The sequence below is a fragment of the Octopus bimaculoides genome, chromosome 10 (assembly GCF_001194135.2).
Source record: "Octopus bimaculoides isolate UCB-OBI-ISO-001 chromosome 10, ASM119413v2, whole genome shotgun sequence".
Classification (NCBI taxonomy): Eukaryota; Metazoa; Mollusca; class Cephalopoda; order Octopoda; family Octopodidae; genus Octopus; species Octopus bimaculoides.
The window spans coordinates 91,216,768-91,221,149 of NC_068990.1; positions in this window are offsets into that span (position 1 = coordinate 91,216,768).

Below are 4,382 nucleotides of genomic sequence, written 5' to 3' on the forward strand. Positions count from 1 at the left end.
ATATATATATATATATATATATACACACATATATATATTTATTTATATATATATATATATAAGCGTCGCTCGTCGTATTCAGAGCGAGAAGTTGCTATATAATAATGAATACTATGGAGAATAAAACTATTCATGTTATTGAAAATACTTGTTATTCCCTGAGCCATGATCAAAGATAATCACTTTTGTTCACCCAAGCTTGCATACATCTATAGCAATATTCTTTTCCTTTTCCTATTCGTTTCTTTCTTTCTTTATTTCTCTGTTTAATATTATTTTACTCAAGTTATGTAATCTGTTCTGACACATGTTCGAAGCATGACATTTTGGCGGAAGGTGTCAGTCGTTTGTTCGACTAAGCCCTTCAAGGCAGTGCCCCAGCATGGCCGCAGTCCAATGTGGTGTAATTTGATGGATATTTGGCGCTATTTCTAGCCCAGTCGAGTGACCACATGAAAGCACTTCCTTGATTTGTTTATAGGAGGCTTACCGTTTACAGAAGCGGCACCGTTGGTTGATATTTATTGAGTTTGTTTCATCGATCCCGGAGAAAGAAAAGGAAAGGCTGACCTCGGCAGGATTTGAACTCACAACATGAAAAGCAGTAACTAAATAGCACAAAGTATTTTGTTTAATGCTCTAACGATTCTGCCAATCTACCGAATTACTGCTCCTCATATAGGCACAAGGCCACGAATTTTAGGAGAGAGAAGTCAATGATATCGAAACCACCATTTGTCAGGTATTTTATATTAAGGACCCTGAAAAGATAAATGACAAAGTTGACAGCGGTGGGATCGTCGCATTGACCATGACAGAGAAAGTTGTCATGGCGATACCTGCTCAGAGACCTACGCAAGGTTGCAGAAAGTGTATGGAGAGGAGTGTATGAGCCGCACACAAATGTGTGAGTGGTTCAGGCGTTTCCAAGAAGGCCGAAAAAATGTCGAATATTTTCGTCGCTTTGAGACCGCGACCTGTTGACTGACAAAATTCAGAGAGGCAGCACAGAATTTTGTCAGTGAACAGGTCGCGGTCCCAAAGCGACGAAAATATTTTGGCAAATTAAATTTAAATGTCGAAGTGAATCTAACGGTTTTTGAGTGTTTCTTAAATGGCTTATAAACACCTTCCACGTGTTGAAGAAAAAGAAAATGGAGATTGGGAAGTTAATAATTGTTTATTATTAACAACAAATCAATCATTATATATATAGGCGCAGGAGTGGCTGTGTGGTAAGTAGCTTGCTTACTAACCACATGGCTCCAGTTTCAGTCCCACTGCGTGGCACCTTCGGCAAGTGTCTTCTATTATAGCCTTGGGTCGACCAAAGCCTTGAGAGTGGATTTGGTTGACAGAAACTGAAAGAAACCCGTCGTATATATATATATATATATATATATATATATATATATATATATAGATGCGTATGTATATGTTTGTGTGTGTGCGTCCCAACATCGCTTGACAGCCGATGCTGGTGTGTTTACGTCCCCATAACATAGCGGTTCGGCAAAAGAGACCAAGAGAATAAGTACTAGGCTTAGAAAGAATAAGTCCTAGGGTCGATTTGCTCCAGCATGGCCGCAGTCAAATTGACTGAAAAAGTAAAAGAAAAAGAAAGAATATATATATGTGTGTGTGTGTGTGTGTGTGTGTATACAGGTATACACGTATATACACGGATAATGTATACATGTGCGTGTGTATACACACACACACAAACAAACAAATAAAGTAGGACATTGAATTTTCAAAGAATCAAACAGAATTCATAGTAAGCACTCTTGCAATATATACATACAGAGAGAGACAGAGAGACAGAGAGATAGAGAGAGACAGAGACAGAAAGAGACAGAGAGAGAGATACATAGATATCATATATATATATATGTATGTATGTATATATGTATACATTTCCACATTCATACATAATTTCTTTAGATTGAACCAATCATTTGTAGCTCAGTTATTCAATGGAAAACTATTATCAGTTATTCCTCGTATATTTCGACAGAGACATTTCATTATAGATTACTAAAGAATAATTATTCGAATTTCCTATTCTTAATTAAAGCGTTCAATGACTTCTCAAACAATAATATTTCTCATAATAGTGGTCATAAATATCAGATTTGATAACCCTCTTTAGAATCACGTTCTGAACTGCTTCACTTTTCCTTCTATTGACCTCGCCCTATTATACTGCACATAATAATTTAACATATCTATAACATTATTTTTATTTCCTCATAAAATGATTAATTATTCCGATACGGTTTAATTAAGTTTTCTTTATTCACAATAACTCTGAAAATATGTCTTGTAACTTATACCGATATTATAATACATCTATCCTCGTTTATCACGGCGAGGTTTGGTAAAAAAAAAAAAAAAAGCAGAGTGATAAATGAATCAGTGATCAATGAATCATCTTTACGCACTTTATAAATGGAACACATGATAGATTCATTGACACCAAACTTGCGGCCCACACCTGTTCCGTTGATCGGATCAGCTGGGACCCTCGTCGTCGTAACCGACGCAGTGCTCCAAACTGCTCTAACAGTATTGTAGCAACAACAGGAGATAATCAGATTTCACACAAAATATAGAGACAATATATAAAAGAACGTTGTTTTTATTAAAAATTCTAATTAAAATATATCTTCAAAAAATTATTACGCGGTTTCAAATACCACGGAAGATTGAAAATAATGTATGCTTTCGTTGTTCCATGTTTAAATCTTTTTTTACATTTCTAAAATATTCAGGTATTTTGCTGTAACCGACCGTTCATTCTTATAAAGTTTCAAATACATTTAAACATTATGCAAATTAAGTCCAATTCATTGGACGTAAGTCTTAAATATTTTAGAAATATAAACGATCCGGTAGAATCACTCGAGCGTCGGAAAAAATATTTGTCGGTATTTCTTCCTCTCGAAGTTGGTAAAATAGATCAGATGTCAAGTACAGGAGTCGATGATTCCGCCTAAAAAATGTTGATCTTGTGCTAAATGAGAATCTATTTTAGAACTATGAACAAATTAGGCGCAGGCATGGCTCTGTGGTAAGAAGTTTGCTTCCCTACTACATGGTTCAGAGTTCAGTCCCATTGCAAGGCACCTTGGGCAAGTGTCTTCTACTACAGCCTCGGACCGACCAAAGCCTTGTGAGAGGATTTGGTAGACGGAAACTGAAAGAAGCCCGTCGTGTATATATATATATATATATATATATGAGTGTGTGTGTGTGTCTGTGTGTGTGTCTGTGTGTGTGTCTGTGTCATCACCACTGCTTGACAACTGATGCTGATGTGTTTACGTCCATGTAACTCAGCGGTTCAGCAAAAGACACTGATAGAATAAGTGCCAGGCTTTAAAAAAAAAGCAAGTACTGAGGTCGATACATTTAACCAAAAGTCCTTCAAGGCGGTGCCCCAGCATGGCCGCAGTCTAATCACTGAAACACATACAAGTTAAAAGAAATTAAAATGTGAAACAATACGAAAAATATTTTTTCTACCTTCCATTGTATTTGAAACCGTTTGCTTACTATTCGAAGACACGACCTTTAAATGTGGAATTTTGATAATGATAGGATTCCAAATAAGTACTCTGTAGGTATGTCTATCTAAGGATTATGTGTCGTCTATGAGAAATTGTGTGAGTGTAACAGAAATAGATAAAAAGGAAGTCGAAAAGTGAGACAATGATCCTATGTCTCACACTAACACTTCTACTCAATTACTACTCCATAACAACTTGTAGTCTTTCTACACCTCCCTTTTTGATTAATTTCTGTTTTGTCCCAAGGAGACTTCAAACCTGGTTATGTTCTGTTCGCAAATTATTCTGGGTCGAATCTGGATCTCCCGGCGAAATACGGTAACCATTAGTTGAGAAATGGCGGTATTGTTTCAAGAAAGACAAACATCACACGCTTATATGTGTGTTTGTGTGTGCATGTACACCTTTGTATGCATGTGTGTGTTTATACGCGCGCGCGCGCACATACATTTATATTATATATATATTTAGATACATTTCTTTTATTAGCCACACAGGCCTCAACGAAGATGGGACAAATACAATGTAGAGCTTTTCTTTTTGGGAGGGGGAAGGAAGGAAAAAAAAAAAAAAAATTGGTGGTGTCGATCAAAAGGGATGGTAGGAAGGGAAAAAGGGGGAGTTCGATCAAAAGGGATCGAAAAAAAAAAGAAAAGAAAAGGAAAGGCCGATCAATAGGGATCGTGTATCACACAGTAATGTTCTCGTGTAAAAAGAGGGGAGGACAGTTTAGGTTTAGCCGTGGAAGGAAAAGCCTACGGAAAAGACCACGGTAACCTTGGTCAATATTCTCATTGAAGAAACTATAAC